Genomic DNA, 19,701 nt, shown 5'->3' with positions numbered 1-19,701 from the left:
TTTAGAGGTAGGGAAGGGGGAAATCCAAGCAAAACTGGACATACCCAAAATGTGCTGCCACTTCTGTGACTAACAAAATCCCACAATGCAAAGCTAAAATAAAACAACCACCTTCCTAACCCCAGCCTCAAGGCCACCTCTACTCCAAAACTGCATAGTTTTCTTCCAGCTTCACATTTCAGCTTTGCACCCTAGTAAGTAACCTTTGCCAGCTGGATCTACCTCCGAAGGCAATCTCCATAATGAGGGCAGGCACCTGGGGACCTACCTGACTGGCTCAGGAGGAGAATTTGGTTTGTTTTTTCCAATCCCCCCAGAGTCCTTTGAGGCCATGATAAGGGAATGCCAGACTACCTGACAGCAAGAGCAGATGAAGAGGGAGGGAACTGATGAAGAGCAGAGATGTGGATGGTAGCCAGGGTGGGAGGAAAGGAATAGAAGCACAGAATTGTTTATATTGGAAAAGACCTTTAGGATCATCAGGTGCAGCCATTAGCCTAATACTACCAAGTCCACCACTAAACTGGGTCCCTAAGCACCACATCTACATGCCTTTGAAATATCTCCAGGGATGGTAACTTAACTGCTTTCCTGAACAGTCTGTTCCAACCCTTTCAGTGAAGAAGTTTTTCCTAATGTCCAGTCTAAAACCTCTTTGGTGTAATTTGAGGCCATGTCATCTTGTCTTGCTTGTTACTTAGAAGAAACTGACCCCCACCTCACTACGACCTCCTTTCAGGTAGTTGTAGAGAGCAATAAGGTGTTCCTTCAGCCTCCTTTTCTCCAGGCTAAACAACCCCAGTTCCCTCAGCTGCTGCTTGTAAGATTTGTGCTTGAAGACACTTCACCAGCTGCCCTTCTTTACATACACTCCAGCACCTCAATGTCCATTTTGTAGTGAAGCACTTGTTACTGAATACAGTATTCAACGTGCAGCCTCACCAGTGCTGAGTACACAGTCACAATCACTTCCCTACTCCTGCTGGCCACACAACAGGCCGGAATGCTTTTGGTCTTCTTGGCCACCTGAGCACACTGCTGGCTCATGTTCAGCCAACTGTCAACCAGCACCCCCAGGTCCTTTTCCAACAGGCAGCTTTCCAGCCACACTCCCCAAACCTGTAGCATGGCATGGGGTTGTTGTGACCCAAGTGCAGGACCCGGTACTTGGCTTTGTTGAACCTCATACACTTGTTCTTGACCCATTAATCTCTCTGTAGAGCCTTCCTACCCTCAAGGAGATCAACACTCCCACACAATTTGGTGTCATTTGCAAACTGAGGGTGCACATGATCTCCTAACCAGATCATTAATAAAGATATTAAAGAGAACTGGCCCAAATACTGAGCAACAGGGAACACCACTTGTGACCAGCCACCAATTGAATTTGTTCACCACAACTCTTTGGGCTCAGCCATCCAGTCAGTTTTTCACCCAGCAAAGGGTACACCCATCCAAGGAGTGAACAGCCAGTTTCTCCAGGAGGATGTGGGAAATGGTAGACATCTGCAGCCTTTCCCTCAAGCGTTATGTGGCTCACTATGTCATAGAAGGAGATCAGGTTAGTGGAGCAGGACCTGCTTTTCATAAAATCATGCTGGTTGGGTCTCATTCCCTGGTCGTCCTGTATGTACACTCAAGATGTCACCATAATCTGAGGTCAGACTGATAAACCTGTAGTTCTCTGGATCCTCCTTCTGCCTCTTCTTGTAGATGGGTGTCACATTTGCTAACTTTCCTTCACAGTTATCACAGTATAACTAAGGTTGGAAGAGACCTCAAGGATCATTGAGTCCAACCTATCACCACAGACCTAATGACTAGACCATGGCACCAAGTGCCACGTCCAATCCCCTCTTGAACGCCTCCAGGGATGGCGACTCAACCACCTCCCTGGGCAGCCCGTTCCAATGACAAATGACTCGCTCGGTGAAGAACTTTCTCCTCACCTCGAGTCTAAACCTCCCCTGGCACAGCTTGAGACTGTCCCCTTGTTCTGGTGCTGGTTGCACTGGGACTTCCCCAGTTAGCCAGGACTGCTGGCAAGTGACTGACAGTGGCTCAGTGAGCAGTTACACTAGCTCCCTTAATACTCTTTGGTGTATACCACCCAGACCTGTAGACTTGAAGTGTAGCGGGTTGATAACCGTTTCCCCTTGAATTACAGGGGCTTCATTTTACTCCCAGTCCCTGTCTTCCAGCTCAGAAGCTGGGTAGCTAGAGAACAATTGGTTCTACTATTGAAGACTCATCTTTTGTCACTGTTTCCCCTTGCATCCAATAAATGATGGAGATTATCCTTAACACTCCCTATTTAAAAATTATTTTCTTTTTACTGTTTTTATAGGAACACTTTTTGTTGTCTTTTATGGCACTAGCCAGATTAATTTCTATTTGGGCTTTGGCCCATCTAATTTTCTCCCTGTATGACCTGACATCTTTGTAGTCCTCCTGAGTGGCCTGTCCCTTCTTCCAAAAGTCAAAAATTCTCTATTTTTCCCTAGGTTCCCACCAAAGCTTTCTGTTCAGCCAGCCCTGTCTTTTTCCCCACCAGCTTGTCTTTCTTCACATGAGGACACACTGTTCCTGTGTCTTTAAGATTTCCTTCTTGAAGAATGTCCAGCCTTCATGGACTCATTTGCCCTTCAGGACTGCCTCCCAAGGGACTCTGCCAACCAGTCTCCTAAACAAGTCAAAGTCTGCCTTCTGAAGTCCAAGGTAACAGTTCTGCCAACCACCACATCACCCTCTGGTCCATCTCTGTTTGTGAACAGCAGGTCTAGCAGGGTGCCTTCCCTAGTTGGCTCATTCACCAGATGTGTCAGGAAGTTATCCTCCACACACTTTAGGAATCTCCTGGACTGTTCCTCTCTGCTGTGTCATATTTCCAGCAGACATCTTGTAAGTTGAACTTGCCCATGAGAACAAGGGCTAGTGACTGTGAGATTTCATCCACAGTTGCTTGTGGAATATTTAATTTACTTTTTCATCCTGGTTGTGTGGTCTGTAACAGACTCCCACCGTGACTCTCTGCCTGTTGGCCTTCCCCCTGATTCTCAGCCATGAACACTAAACCTGACTGTCACCATCATCAAGCTCTCAACAACCAGACCACTCACTGACATATAGGGCTACCCCACTGCTTCTCCTTCCTTGCTCTATCCTTTCTGAATGGAGGCCTTGGGTATCATCAGCCAGCTTTGTTCCCAAGCCCGTGAGGAGGCTGTAGGGTGCTGGTGCATGTCTGGCAGAACTGCCTTTTTGCTTTATAGCTTTGTTTCTTTGTTATGCCTTTTTATTTTTTTCATGTTTCATTTGCTGTATTTGAGTCACAGCTAGCTGGGAAGGAGAGACTTCACTTTCTCATGAAGTTACTGTTCAGTCAAAGCCCAGCTTCAAAAATACATTTTCTAAATATGCACTATTCACTCTCGTCCTCAGTAATTTGACTGGCAGAAATAAGAGCTGCAAAAGCAGATCTTGTCAGTCATTCTTAAGTCTTCCTTAATACCACCTGCCATTTAAACTATATTTGTAGAGGGGCACAGTGTGCTTAGTAAGATACCCAAACCTGGAGCCTTTTCATTTTCTGGGGGAAAACTTATTTGTGGCCATGCAGATGTGCATGGGCAAGATTACAGATCCTTCCAGGTGGTCCCTGCAACCCCATCTAGGCCTGTTATTTCTAATTTTCTTTACATGCACTGCATTTCTATGTGCATCTGCATGTCCCTTGCATCCTGCAGACACCCACTGGCACAGCTCCGAGCATGTGTGTCATGAAGTCCAAAGGATGGCCGCCTGCCCCTGAGCAGGGGAGGCACTGCACCAGACAGGACCTTAAGGCTGTGCTAAGTGGAAGGCACAGCCTTTGGTTTGTAACAGGTCACCTTGGCTCTGTGGCACAAAGTGGGCCCAATGCCAAGGAGATTTTGCTATTTGCTATTTTAGGCTTAAGTTTATTTTTCTTTAGGAAGTAGGGCAGAGGATTAGGGTTTATTCACACGTGGTAATCGCTTGCACCTTTTGGACACTGACCCTATGCCATACAGTGCCCACTTATTTCAGACCCATCTTTCAGAAACAGTGAGTAGCCCTGGCACAGGCTATACTCCGAGAGACTGGATGACACTCAGCAGCTTTAAAAGAAGACCAAGGAAGCCTGATGCCAGCATCCCAAACTACCTTTGGAGAAAGGTTCCTCAACAAGCAAAACATTTAGTTTTCATTAAAAGACCTCCTAACAAATAAACCAGAATTGTCCTATGGTAAATTTAGCTGCAGCCTTTCTGGAACAGGATGTTCAGAGAACAAGTGTCTTTCATCTTACCACCAGAACATCTCAATTCTTACCTGAAACACAAATTTGGTGCCAGGTGTAGTACAGTGTTTGTGGTCTGTTGCAAATGCCAGCCAGCGAGGGAATGTTCTGGTTTATGGCACACAAGCAAAAGCACCGAGCGAAGTTCAGCTGTGTTTGCCTTTGCTGGGAAAGGAAATAATTATTCTATTTGTTTTGCTTCCAAGATGGGAATAGCAAATGTCTTTCTCACCTCACTGAGAGGAAAAAATCACACCCAATATGGTTAAGGTGCACTCACTTTTACTGAGCAGTGTGACAACCTTGCAATTTGAGCAAATTTATTTTTTCTTTAATTTTTTTGGCTGCTCTGGTTTCTTATTTTTCCTTTAAAGCAGTTTATCCTTGAGAGATGCCTCATGCAGGAACATCTTGGGTTGTTTCCTACAAAATGGCAGAACTCATAAATAAAAGGAACAGGTAGAGCAATGGTAAAGCTCATTTCCAGCAGACTCTCAGAGGACCTGATTGTACTGCAGTCTGGATGCAAATAATTTGCAACAGGGAAAAAAAATACCTTAAAATGAGCAGTGCCAGTCTGTCACCAGGAGTGGGCAAGCTGGTTCTTCCTAGGGACATGTGGTGACACTTCTTCGGGAGGATGTGAGCTGTGAAATGACCAACGCTGCTTCTTTTGTTTGCTTTTGCAGCAAACATGCTGCAGCTGAGAGCACCTTTTCCCAAGCTCAGATACACCTTGTGGAAAGCCAGTGGCCAGGGAAGCATTTTGACTTGGGGAGATTGGCAGATGTTTGGAGTGGGAATGACCCCAGCACTGCTGCTTTTTGACCCATCACATGACCCTTCTGGGGAGCCTCCTTGGTTTTTCAGCCACTGGATGGTATTACACAAATTTCTTGATGTGCAGCATGGCTTCCTCCAACTGAAAGCTGTGTGAAAAGGGTACCCCTCAGCACAGCTTTTGCCTGTGTCCCCTTCCCCACCTCAGCTCTGGTGACAGCAAACTGTGTCCTCATGTTACTTTTTGGCAATCCACAACATGAATATTAGAAGGTTTTTCTGGGTTTCATAAATGCCTGTTTGCTCCTCCCAGGGATGACATTGCCTCCATCCAGGCTCCACAGCTGAGTGCTACCCTCAGCATGAGCCAGCAGTCACTGTCCTGGCTGAGTTTCATTCTGGTTACAGTACTTGGATCAATCAAAGCAAATCAAGGGTAAGTCAAAGCAAGGCACCATGTGGATTTTCTTGTCTGGCTCACCTCTTACTCCTGACCCACAATGGACAAATTCCTCCTCAGTCTGTGCTGCTTGCTTAGCAGTTTTTGCTCTGATCATGATGATGATGGTGACAGGAAGAAATCTGCCTCCATAAGTGGAGATGCACAGGATAGAGCTGCATTACATTCAGGTTCCAAACCTTGTCTGACCAGACAAGACCTCCATGACACAAAGACTGATTGTTGCTCCCCAGGGCCCACAGTTGATGTGCAGCCACGTTTCCTCCCTGAAAGTGGGGAGGAGAGAAAGACTAGGCTGGAGGCAGCAGGGGTACTGCTCAAGCTGAGGTATCAGGCACACGGTGGGTGAGTTAAGGACATACTTTCAGCCTTAATTCCGAGTTTCCTAGGTTTTGTCAGTTTAAGCCAGATTCCTAATGTTATTTTAATGCAGTTGTTTTGTGTGTGAATAATATATTTTCCATGCCAAACCACAAGCCCTGGAACTAATATCTCATAAAAATGCCTAGAGTCCAAAGCTAATAGCTGTTATTCAGCTGATGGAGTGATGCCTAATAAGTTACAGATTAATGCTATTCCCTGGGGGAAGGTAAAATTAAATCCAACTTCTAATGGGTGCTCTTTTGCGCAGTGTCCAAGCCTGGGGTTCAGGGAGGCAGCTCACTGCAGACCCTATGGCAGGGCTCAGCACTGTGAGCTGTGTGGTAAGTACCATCTGGGTGCTACCTGGAGTCATCGAAGGCAGAAGCTGGGGGAGGGTGTGAGGGATTTCATCAGCTTTTCCTTATAAAAGCCCCTGCCCCTCCAGCAACACCCTACCCAGTAATGGATCACTACAGCTCATCCTTGTCCAGCCCTGCTTTTGTAGGCAATGATTCAAGGAACACTGGGGAGGGACAGTCACTCAGTCCCCAGGCCAGTGGTGTCTGAGTGGGCAGGAGCCAGCACGGATGCCAGCAAGGAGGGAGGTGCCCCTTCCTCTCCCAGAGGGTTCAGATGGGGCATTAGTGACCTGCACGTTGCAGAAGGGAGAGGTGGAAGGAACTGGTGATGGGGAAGAAGCTGTCCTTTTGCACTCTTTCCTGGGAGGGAAGTCAAACCACAGGATGTCAGTGCAGCCTCTGTGAATGCCACACTTACTGAAAGCAAGCACACAGGAAGATCTCTTTCCTGGAACGTCTTCTTATTTAGGAAATTCACATCATGACAGCAAAGCAGATTGCTTATTTGGGAACCAGAAAATGAGATGTGGCCTCAAGTCAGTGCTTGCCTGTAGGCAACACGGAAGAAAGTTTGAGGCTGTACCAGAGGCAGCTGCTGGCTCACAGCAGCAGCAAAGGCAGAGCTGGATGGGCTGGAGGCCCGGACAGCTGGTGTTTGCTGCCTGTGTCCTGACGCTAGCTGTGCAGCAGTAAGGTATTGATTATTTTCCTGTTACAACACAAAGGGGTTAGCTAGATGGGCTTCTGCAGAGGTGAGAAAGAAATGTGTCGTGTAGACTGTTTATTTTGCTCTAATTGGATTCACACCCTCTTTGTGAATAAATATCCTTTTACTCCAGCTCTTGTGGTTTTTCATGGCTGTGAATGTTGAGGAGCTCTTCCACAGACAGGCAAGCAATTCGCAGCTTTGGTGGGGAAAGCGATGAGGTCAACAGAGGTAGGCAGCGTGCAAATATCACAGCCAAAGAAACTCTCATGGTTGTGTCCCAGACAATGCTTCATGGTCACAAAAAACTTTTGGAGGCATGAAATAAAAGCTGCTCTTTAAACAGGGAAATCTAAGCTTTTCAGTCCCTCTGGATGCAGCTTCTGTGGGCAAACTGCAGCACAACACTTCAACGCAGAGGCATGGTGATGCTGCCCATCACTAATGCTGGTCCACTTTCGGCAGGCTGTGTTGCATATGAAAATGGTCAGTAAATTTTCTGCTGCAAGTTCATCATCTTTTCTAGCTGGCGTGGAACACTGTAGGAACATTATCCTCATCTGCTGGGGTTTTGCCTGCTCTCTCAGAAACATGGAAAATACCTGCAGCAGGGGTGGCTTCTCAAGCTTGTCCTTGATCTCTGAAAACACAATGAGCTCAGATGGAAAAGAAAGAAGAAAAAGCATATTGCAAGAATCCCAGGTCTTCAACAGGAAGTTCTTTATGATGAGAATAGTGGAACATTGGAACAGGTTGCCCACGGAGGTGGTGGAGGCCCCACCTGGAGATATTCATCCCTGGAGATATTCAAAGCTTGATGGGGCTCTGAGCAACCTGATCTAGCTGGGGATGTCCTTGTTTACTGCAGGGGCCTTGGACTAGATGACCAAGAGGGCCAATGGCATTCTGGCCTTCATCAAGAACAGTGTGGCCAGCAGGAGCAGGGAGGTCATTCTGCCCCTGTACACTGCACTGGTTAGGCCACACCTCGAGTACTGTGTCCAGTTCTGGGCCCCTCAGTTTAGGAAGGATGTTGACTTGCTGGAACGAGTCCAGAGAAGGGCAACGAAGTTGGTGAGGGGTTTGGAACACAAGCCCTATGAGGAGAGGCTGAGGGAGCTGGGGTTGCTTAGCCTGGAGAGGAGGAGGCTCAGGAGTGACCTTATTGCTCTCTACAACTACCTGAAGGGAAGTTGTAGACAGGCAGAGGTTGGTCTCTTCTCCCAGGCAGCCAGTACCAGAATAAGAGGACACAGTCTCAAGCTGCGCCAGGGGAGGTTTAGGTTGGATGTTAAGAAGAACTATATAGAGAGTGTGATTGCCCATTGGAATGGGCTGCCCAGGGAGGTGGTGGAGTCACAGTCATTGGAGGTGTTCAGGAGGAGACTTGATGGGGTGCTTGGTGCCATGGTTTAGTTGTTTAGGTGGGTTGGATTGGTTGATGGGTTGGACGCGATGATCTTGAAGGTCTCTTCCAACCTGGTTTATTATTATTATTATTACCTGTAAATGTCCCTTCCAACTCAATGCATTCTATGATTTTATGTATCAAAGAGTTAAGGGTTTGAAACTATTCCACTTATTTGATATTCCTTAAAAAAAAACAAACAAAAAAGAAGTTAAAGGGGGCCTACAAGAAGGAGGAGGAAGTTCTTCACCATGAGAGTGGTGAAACCCTGGAATGGGTTGTCCAGGGAGGTGGTTGGGGCGCCGTCACTGGAGGTGTTTAAGACCAGGCTGGATGAGGCTCTGGCCAGGCTGATCTAGTGTGGGGTGTCCCTGCCCATGGCAGGGGGTTTGGAACTAGATGATCCTTGTGGTCCCTTCCAATCCTGACTGATACTACGAAGGCACATTTCTCTGGAGAACAACTGCTCTTGCTCCTGCAGTTCCCACAGATGTGTTATATTTGCAGATGGCTCTTCCTCTTCACCAACCTGTGGCTTGTCTGAGAGCGTTCAGTAGGTCTTACTGGAATTTGTGCACACACATTAAACTTGACATAAAATATGTCTTTTATTGCTGTTCTGATCATGTTTCTCCCCATGACAGATAGTCATATTTTCTGTTGGTTTTGTTGCTCCATAGCTGGACACTGAAGCATCAAATAAAACCATATGCTAAGTACATTTTCTGAGAGATTTGGTTTATAGATTGCCATAATTTTCAGGCCTTGCTCAACTCATTGGTCTCATGAGGTCTTGCAGAACTCATCTGTTTTAGTGCTCTTAGAGCCCGTGGAAGGTCTATAAAAAAGTTATTGGCCAACTACAAAGTGGAAAAATTAAGTAATTTACCCAGCATCACACCTGTAAGCAGAGCATCCAGTTCTGCAGAGCAAATTTCATATTCCCCCTCCTTCTCTTTCTATGCTCTCCTGCCTCACTTACGGTACAAGAGATGAGCTTTCAACTCCTCTCCCCTTCACAGTTCCCTACAGCAGTATCCATCCTGACCAAAAGAGAAAACAGCCCAAAATAATACCAATGTGATTGACTAATTTGAAGGAATATTTTTAAATATGGACAATAGTCTCTTTTTCCTTATCTTCACTTTGGGAATGCCTGAGCCATCTTAGAATATTTTCCCTCAGTATTTATCCTGAATCAAACTTGTAGAATTTTCCTAGTAGGGAAAATTCCAGTCTACAAAATTTAAGTTAGGCAAAAGGAAAATAACTGAAATGAGAGTCTGCTCCTAGAAAATATGATACAACTTGGGCAATGATAAACACTGTAATACAGGAATCACCACATCTACTGAAGTTTGCCACCTCTGCAATGCAGCTGCCAGTTGTTTTGGTTCCACAAAGCAGTGCAGTAGATTTTTTTTTAGAGCAGGAAGCAAACCAGAATATTATTTCTAAGGCAAATGAAAGGTGCAATTAGGAGAACTAGTGGTAACAGCATCACTTTCCCATCACAGTGCCCACACAGCACAGTAGGAAAGGCTCAATAGTATAAGCAAGGACAGGCTTTATGGTTGCCCAGCTAAAATGTTGGTAGAGAGAGTGAACAGGCTTTCCTCCTTCTCTTGCTGTCCTGCCAGGGGAAATGTAAATGGGAACGGGGTACTCCTCTGCAGATTGCAAATCAAGACTTAGGGATTACTTGCCCCAGGACTTTACAATACAACAAGATGACTTTTAGAAATGAAGAAAGATCCATCTGTTGCCTTCTTAGTAAGCTGGAAATTGAAGGACACTGTATAAATTGAGGAAAACCTCAACAGCCTTCAGCACAAAATTCAGTTAAATCTCTGCCTTCAACAGTTTCCAAATCACGGAAACCTTGGGAATAGAGCAGGACTGGGGCACAGGGTCTTGAGGTCAGAGCAGAAAATAATGTTGCCTCCTTTCAAGAGAAACTGTAAATAGTATTTAGCATCCTGAAGTAGTCAAGTTCATAAGTGAGTGTGCCTGATTGTGGACTGGCTTCTTTGTCAACTTAGTATTCAGGGGAGGGAAGAATTGCCATAGCAACATTCCCATCTTCTGACATGTATCATGCAGATCATGTAGTCAAGGCAGCACAGCACCCTCTCACACATGTGCTCTGTGAACTTTTGTATTCTTGACAATATTAAAGAGAGAACTGTCTCATGATTGACACATTTGCCTGAATGTTTTTATGAGTCCTTAAAAAAAATATGGAAATGCTTCCCTTCCCCCAAACTCCTCCTTTGAAGTGTTTTCTCTTCTCCATCCCACTGAAATGATGAGAACAGCTCATGCCCCAGATCTGCAGATATATGTTCCTGATGGTAGTCCTACGCTATGCAAATATGTAAACTGCAAAACATAGAGGGTTTTAAAAAATTAAGTACATCCAGCAGAATATAAACTCTAAGTAAAGGTGCTGAAAAGAACTAATCTTACAGTACTTGCACAAATAATGCTCTATTAAACAAAGACTTACGTATTTTTGTTTGGTTGGTTTGGTTTTTTGAGTCAGTCTGAAATCTCCAGACACATGTGCCAACCATACCTATGGCACATGCCAATATGTATGTCAACCTACAGAGCAGGAGAAGTCCCAAGCAGAGCAGAATACTCTGAGTGTTTGCAGCCATGGTCTGGCTAACCCTTGGCATGGCTTGGGCTACACGGACTTCCTCCTGAAAGAAAAGTACCACACATTACATAGGGCTAAGCTGTGGACTGGTACCAATGGGAATCTGCAACACTGTGCAGCTACCTTTGGAATCCAGATAGTAGTGGAAGCTAGGTACTTGACTTTACAAGTGTCTTTGATTTGTTGTACTACAAGCTACTCAATGGACCTCTTTCTAAGCTTACCATCTATTCAGAATGGTGGGTCCCTTCAAAATTCCTTAACACTAGAAACAGTTGGATTCTCCTACTATATATATGCCTGCAGTGGTTCTGACATTAGAAGTATCACAATATACTGTTGCATGCCTATGTAGTTTTTCCTCAGACCTGGTATTTAATATGCTGTGCCGTCCTTGGCAGAATGCCTATGGCACCATTTCTACATAAGGGTTGGCCTCAGTAGCTCCTCCTCCAAGGAGTGGGCTCAAAAACCTGCATAACTCCATGGACTCAGCAGAATGAGACCAAAACCTATTTTGAGTGCTTCTCTCTAGATTGGAGATGCACCTAGCTTTGGACTATGCCTAAGGGAAGTGATTTTTCAAACCTGCTTAGTTTATCTTTTCTTGGGCTTCTTTCTTACAGAGCTCCTCAGAATTGCCTCATGAATGCTCACTGTAATATGTTCCTGTTGGGTGGCAGAAGCTCCCACTGTTTGTGCAAAGAGAGCTCCTTTATGTAACTGCTGGAGGCAAGTCACCTTCAGATGGTGGCAGCATTATATCTTTCCTCTCACCCACATTCCTGTCCTTCTCACTATTCCTTTCCAATCTTTAGGGTCACTGTACAAAGGTTTGGTAACTTACCTTCTGTAGGCAGAGTGAATGTAATTATGCTATGGTCAGTTTTGCTTATGGTTCATCTGGGATTAAGTCTCCAGTAACTTCCTGAGCTTCACCCAGGTTTGAGAGCCTTCCCTGTCTTTGTATATCCCACAGTTGCTTGTTCCATGAAATAACCATTCAAGTAATACCTTTGTCCCATGGTGACTACGTATGGGTAGTTGAGGTCCTTCATTATCATTGGTTTTGATGCCTAAGTATTGTGCACTAAATTGCCTGTTCCTGCTCTGTGACTGATAATACTCCTGTTCTGTTAAGCAACCTCTAGAGAAAATGGTTTGCAGCTTAATATCAGTATCAGAAGAGGAGTGACCTCTCCTTCTTTTATCCCATTACATCTGTCAGGTGTAAACTTAGAAGCCAAATTGGGAACCATTGTGAAGTAAGAACAATCTATTTTATTTTACATAGTAAAATAGCTAAGATGATTACATGTAGAAAGCTAGTCAGGCAGTGCTCTGGCTGAAAAATTTAACATCCAGAAATGCAGACCTGCAGAGTACTGTGGTTGCAGACTGTCCCTATTGCTACAGGCACAATGACCAGCAGCTCACCAGCTTTACTCCCAGGGGAAAAAAGGGAGCACAAGGAGCTGCCAGTTTGGATTTATGGTGGCATTGCTGCCCATATCAAGAATGATACCTATCACAGTGCCTGATTTATTTCCATGTTAAGCAAGAAGCTACCACTTAGCATGAGGTTCTTCACCATGAGAGTGGTGAAGCCCTGGAATGGGTTGTCCAGGGAGGTGGTTGAGGCCCTGTCCCTGGAGGTGTTTAAGCCCAGGCTGGATGAGGCTCTGGCCAGCCTGATCTAGTGTGCGGTGTCCCTGCCCATGGCAGGGGGGTTGGAACTAGATGATCCTTGTGGTCCCTTCCAACCCTGACTGATACTATGATAATCCTATCATCCTTACTTGTTTCTAGAGAAGGTCATGTGTGTATCTACCTGTATGCATGGATGTGTTTAATGTACACAATACACATACAGTGGGGACTATCTGCATATTAAAAAAGCAAAGAGATATCATGTCCTAGTACTGGCTGTACCATACCAATCTCTATATTTAGAATGGACACTGTGGAAATGCTTCTCCAGCCTAATGGTAGGTATTTACTTTTTAATACACAAGCTATATATAAAATCCTGCAATTGGACAGCATGACTAGCTACAATATGAATTAGATGAAAAATATGCTGTTTTACTTCTGTCTCATTTTACATAGCTCTAAGGAACAGCAGAGACCTCCTGCAGTGGGCCATGAAATCTGTGGCCTACCTTTCAAATTCCTGTACTGGCATTTATTGTGTTTAGGTTCAAACCCCTTTACAGCTGTGGTCTGAACAAGAAAAGGGCACTTAAGGGAGTAAGATTACAACTTGCTCTTCTGGGTTACATTAAAATCCATTGATTTCCATCTGTTGCTTGAACAAAAGAGTGTGCATTTTTGATAAAAATAAAATTGCTTGTTTTGGAGAATATATGTTAAAGATGTTTATGGTCTGTAAATTGGACAGATCTGTTCTGAGAGTTACTTAATAATACAAGAGGAAGTCACTATGCTCAAAAGACTCCAAGCACAAAAAGCTCTTGCATGCATTTCATTATGCCATTAGAAGCACTCCAGAAAGCATCTGACCTGCAAGTCCACCTGCCCCTTCAATCAGCAAAGTCCCTGTGCTGAAAAGCACCTCTGTGTGTGCTCCGAGTTCAGCATGTGCCTCAGGGCTACTACTCAGTAGTCAGGTGGAATATATTTTCATTTGCCCAAAGAGATCCAGCCATGGTTGTAACTCTGCCAAAGGCTACTACAAAAACAGTGGGTACCTAGATAGAGCCCATGCACAAGCATGCAGGTGTTCAGGCTGCTAGCTGCAGAGTGCTGGAGCCTGGCACTTGAAATGGAGGGTGATGGAGACACCGTCTGTGTGAGGTGTGACGAGGTGAACTACCTGCTTAACCTGGTGGCCAAGCTAAAGGAAGAAGTGGTAAGACTCAGGACTATAAGCAAATGTGAAAGGGAGTTAGACATGTGGGAGCCAGCTCTACAGACCTCCCTAGTCAAGGGAGGCAACCCAGGAAGCAGGGGGAAATGGATACAGGTCCCTGTTATGAGAGGCATGGGGAATCTATCCTGGCCCTCTTCACCTCCCCTGTTGCCCTTGCACAAGTATGAGGCACTGCAAGTTGAGGGCAATGTGAATGAGAAGGCAGAAGAGGAACAGTCTGACAGGATGCCTAAAGCAAATTAGTCGCCACCTTGCGTCAGGACTAGTACCATAAAGAGAAGGGTAATCGTTATTGGTGACTCTCTCCTGAGGGGAACGGAGGGACCTGTATGTTATCCTGACCCATGCCACAGGGAAGTCTGCTGCCTACCTGGAGCCCGGGTAAGGGACATCACGAGGAGACAACCAAAGCTAATCCATCCCTCTGACTATTACCCATTGCTGGTAATCCAAGATGGCAGTGATGAGCTTGATAAGAAGGGCACCAGGACAATCAAAAAGAAATTCAAGGCTCTAGGTCAACTGATTGATGGGGCAGGAGCTCAAGTGGTGTTCTGTTCAGTTCCCTCAGTGGCAGGGGTATACACTAAAAGGAACAGGGCAACAAGGCTGGTGAGAGGTCTTGAGCACAAGCCCTATGAGGAGAGGTTGAGCGAGCTGGGGTTGTTTAGCCTGGAGAAGAGGAGGCTCAGGGAACACCTTATTGCCCTCTACAACTACCTGAAGGGAGGTTGTAGCCAGGTGGGGGTTGGTCTCTTCTCCCAGGCAACCAGCAACAGAACAAGAGGACACAGTCTCAAGCTGTGCCAGGGGAAGTTTAGGCTCAAGGTGAGGACAAAGTTCTTCCCAGAGAGAGTGGTTGGCCATTGGAATGGGCTGCCCAGGGAGGTGGTGGAGTCAGTATCTCTGGAGGTGTTTAAAAAAAGATTGGATGTAGCACTTGGAGCCATGGTTTAGTTGTCAGGAGATGTTCAGTATTAGGTAATAGGTTGGACTTGATGATCTCTGAGGTCTTTTCCAACATGGTTGATTCTGTGATTCTGTGTGATTCTGTGACTTCTCTAAGCAGGTGACAAGCTGTAGATCTTTTTACTTCCCAGGCTAATTTCATTTCCCTTTTGCTCTTCTTGCTTTACTAAGAGGAGAGATTACTGACACTATATAAAATTGACCTGTCAAACTTGCAACTGCTTTTTATTCCTGGGACTTCAGCAATAGGCAAACCCCAGGTTTAATACTGCAGTCAAACACACTGAAGACACCTGCACGCTTACAACAACATATGAACATGCTGAGCCAAACTAATTACTTATCTATAAAATAAACATCCTAGGTTTCTTTCCTTCCCTGCAACACCTGTGGCCACAGTTTGAGTGGCTGGATACTGCAGCACCTGAGGCTTCAAACCACAGGAACAGAGCAGCTGGGATACCTTAATGGAGATGACCTCTTCTACTAGCATGCACTACACTTTGATCAGCTTTCTTTTGCTACTGCAGATGGAAAATATCTGTCATCAACATTTGCTCCCTGTTCACATGAAACAAGGAATTAGTAGTGTAACTTCTCTGAGGCTGCATTCAGAGGCAACTTCACCTACACATCTGCTTGCTCATTTACTCCCAGGGCAGGAACACCAAACCTACCTCAGTATGCTAACCACATGTTGATGGTCTCATCGGGACTACAACTCCTGTTTTAGACTATAACTTTCAGTGTTCAGTTTAACAGCATCTGGGTCTTCAGGGGCTATCAAGAGTCCTGCAGACTGATCAATCTTTATAGAAAATAAAAAGCAAAATGTTGTTAGGATTTGAAAGAGTCTCTGAATAGCAAATTCAATGGAAAAATGAACTAAGAAGCATATGCCTTACATGTTGTCATTACAAATTGCCACATGGGAACCTGCAGGATGCTTAGCAGTTTTTCAGTCTATCGCAGTGTTCAAGTGGCTTTGACACGCATTGGTGCTAATTTAGCTAATATTACTCATATATATGGGCAGACAAGTAAAAAAATCAACTTAAAATTAGGACAAATATTTGTAATTTTCCTTTAAAATAAAGCAACAGTTGCTACAGCAAGACAGCAAACTATGGTTTCACCACATACAAGATAAATCACAGGGAAAAACAAATTGATTTTGAAATTGTTGCAAAATTGGGCAAGTTATGACAACCTCTTTGTAACAGAGTGGTATGCAAAGAATGAGTATGTTTTGGGGTAGCTAACTGCATCGAAAAAGTGAGGATGAGCTTTCCAAAGACAAACAGGGCATATAGTTGTAGTGAAATCTATGGCATTTCTGTGGCTAAATTTTCTGTCCAGCGTTAAAGATACAAATCCTCACTTTTCAGTGTTCGACACTAAGCCAAGAGAGTATTGCTAAGATTGCAAAGTCAGGTATTCAAGAATGAGGTGGTGTCAGAATTAAAGCTGTTTGTCCAACCTTAATTTGGCCCCTGGTGAGTGTGAATTATGGTATTGCCTTTAATTAATGATCACACAGTGTTTTTCCTGATGCCTGATTCGTAACATATGATGGATAGTGCTTAGTGAATGATGAAACTGTATTTTGTTTTTCCCTTGTGGTTCCAGGTGTGGTAAACTGCCTTACTCTTGGCGTGCTACATACTTCTCTGACAAAGAAATCCCTGATTCTTTCACTGAATGTTCTATGCCGTTTGTCATTACAGCTATGACATACTCAATAAACATCACCAATTTGATTTTACTGCAGTCCTTATGGGAAAAGCTAGGGTTTTTTTTTCCACTTAGTTTATCCATCTATAACCTGTGCTCAAGTTTTCATCAAACTTTGATTCCTTCATATTTGGTTTAGGCAGCTTTACTTGCACCAACACTGGGGAGATATGGATAATACACGGGAACAAAAGTTGGGGTCTCTGTTCTGGTCTGTCAGGCCTGGAGAAGGTCAACAGATCGAGGATGGATAGGAAAGTCCTATTCAGCTGCAAAGTCCCAAATTTGCTGAACACTTTGGAGAATTACCTGTGCACTACAGGGAAGTGCAGACATATTTTTTTCTACAACTGGACAAAGATGAATATATTGTCTCCATAAATTCAGAAGTATTACCAACATAAATTGCATATTTCTTCCAAAGACTTGGTTCCACAGCAAGAGAAAAGTAGGGAAAAGTTTTCCAGACACCATTTTTTCCCCCTGTAGACTTACATTTGGAAATAAATGACCTGTTCTGACAAAAAGTTTTCCACCAAAGAAATAGTTGCCCCAAGAGAAATACCTTTCAGGGACAATTTTAGCGGAGATGGTTGAAATTCGACAATCTTACAAGTGACTTTTACTTTAGTCATCATTCATCCATCATCTTTCTTAAGAATGATGGATTGTGTAATTCTAAAGGGAATGAACAGTCTCGAGGAGTGCTCTCTGGGTACACAGGCCCCTAAGTTATTTATATCACAGTTCATACATCACAGGCTGGATTTAATGCTCTAAAATGTTTTTGACTTTAAACACAGTGACTCAAAGCTCAGATGAGGTGGAGAACCTTTTGAGATCTAAGAAGACAAATTGAGTTCAAACCCTGGAATGCTGTAAATTTCCTCAAACCAGATGAAACCCACCACATTTTGTGTCACACATATTGCCTTTGGCTAATACTGCCAACCTCATGGGCTTAAATGAGATCTAAGCTTGGTAGTCTGTATTTTTTTTGAGGTGCTGAATATTCACATGTTCACAGATAAGAGGGATGACAATTTTAAGTGTCCCTATGCTGTGGCTCTGAAAGGGAGCCTACTTTCACTTGAATATCTACCTATGGATTCAGATAGGCAGTTTTGATCCCTGATGTTTCTGTTCTCTTTATATTCTTACTACATTTCCAGTGTCACCTAAAATGACACTATATTAGAAGAAAAACTTATCTTGAGTAGGAGCAACCTTTTCATCAACAGCTCCTTTTTGAGGTCTCAGCCACTCAGTGGTGTAACAAATACAGCAGAGATGTTCAGAGCTTGTTCTAGCATTTTGGCCTTTCTTTGTTTTATTTAACACCTTCTTTCCATCAGAATGAGTTCTTGAAATCAGTGAAGGAAACAACCCCTGTGAAATAAAAGAAATTGCAAAAATGTCCAGACTTAACAGCAGAGTGAGAATTATGCAAGTTCTTCAAATGACAAACAAGTCAACAGGGTTTGTGCTTTGGGCTTCCCACCCTAAGCAGCAGTTGATAATCTGTCACAACATCACGTCTGTCACTGCTGCTGCAGCTGCTGAAAAGTACAGCCAGATTCCTTTGTGCATTCATAGTCCATCAGCATTTTCATGTGCTACCTTAGCTTTCAGAAGCAGTGACTTTAAACAGTTCCTATCTCCCTAAACAGTACTGATTCCCTGTTTTCCTTCCTTCCTGAATTTGTAAAGCTTGTTGGCAAATAACAGACATATTACTACCACCAGTAACACTACCTATTAAAATCAAGCCCTAGCTCTCTGTGGACAGGCATTACTGTGCATGTGCAAGGCACAGCGCAGGTCCAGTGGAACACAATATCCCTAACACAGAACCACATGGCCCCAGCTAATTTGCTTTCAAATTCTGCTGGGTTTGTGTGTTCTGTCTTCTCCCTCTGTTAGACTACTAGAGGAGTTCCTTCTTTATTTGACCACTTATTTCCATGAACATTTTAGTAGCTTGCCTAGCTGTGAAATCTTTGCAACTCTGATTAAGAAGTTAAGTTGGGGGTGCTGGTGGATGAGAAGCTCAACACGAGCCACAGTGTGCACTTGCAGGCTAGAAAGCCAACCACATCCTGGGCTGCATCAAGAGAAGCATAGCCAGCAGGTCGAAGGAGGTGATTCTCCCCCTCTATTCTGCTCTGGTGAGACCCCACCTGGAGTACTGTGTCCAGGTCTGAAGCCCCTATTATAGGAAGGATCTGGAGGTGCTGGAGCATGTCCAGAGAAGGGCCATGAGGATGAGCAGAGGGCCAGAGAACCTCTCCTATGAGGAAAGACTGAGGCAGTTGGGGCTATTCAGTCTGGAGAAGAGAAGGCTCTGAAAAGACCTTATTGTGGTCTTCCAGTATCTTGAGGGGGCTTACAAGAAAGCTGGTGAGGGACTTTTTAGGGTGTCAGGTAGTGATAGGACTAGGGGGAATGGAGCAAAAATAGAAATGAGTAGATTCAGATTGGATGTTGGGAAGAAATTCTTCACCATGAGGGTGGTGAGATGGCTGGAAGTGGCTCTGAGCAACCTGCTCTAGTGTGAGGTGTCCCTGCCCATGGCAGGGGGATTTCAACTAGATGATCCTTGAGGTCTTTCCAATTGTACAGGGGGGAGGGAAGGGAGCAGGGAGTGGAGAAGATATTAGTAGTCCCTTGGTTTGCCAGGGGCGTTCTTGTGTTGTCTACAATTTGTACATATACGTAAATATTGTATATTTTGTACATGTTCATTGCATTTCGTATTTAGATTGCAGTTTTGCTTGTAAATACAGCTTCATTTGCTTCCACTGAGCTGGTCTGGCAAATTTTATGTTGAGGGGTAATTCCAACCCAGCACAGAGGTCCCTTCCAACCCTGACAATTCTGTGATTCCTGGTTGTCTGATAATTAAACAGAATCTTGTCCAGTTGAAATGATTGCTAGTATTTTGCAACTGAATTCCTGATAGAAACAGGCATATGTTTAAGCTTTTGCTCAGGTGCCTTCCTGAAGTAAGGCTTAAATGCTGTATAACACTAATGGCATAGCA

General features: G+C 44.4%; 1 long non-coding RNA gene across 1 annotated transcript in view; it reads right to left on the bottom strand.

The window, feature by feature from the left end:
• The window catches only part of LOC137447438 (uncharacterized), a 25,636-nt gene extending 5,935 nt beyond the window's left edge, over nucleotides 1–19,701 (bottom strand). Inside the window, exons 1-2 of the long non-coding RNA XR_010988871.1 lie at nucleotides 17,886–19,701; nucleotides 15,602–15,732 (exon numbers count right to left, since the gene is read on the bottom strand). This is a non-coding gene — a long non-coding RNA (uncharacterized lncRNA). The remainder of the gene's footprint in view (nucleotides 1–15,601; nucleotides 15,733–17,885) is intronic.

This window comes from Melanerpes formicivorus, unplaced genomic scaffold, assembly GCF_026170545.1.
Source record: "Melanerpes formicivorus ecotype bairdi unplaced genomic scaffold, bMelFor1.0.p_v2 SCAF_2, whole genome shotgun sequence".
Classification (NCBI taxonomy): Eukaryota; Metazoa; Chordata; class Aves; order Piciformes; family Picidae; genus Melanerpes; species Melanerpes formicivorus.
Note: the sequence above shows the minus strand (reverse complement) of the source record. Positions and strands in the feature narration are given on the sequence as shown.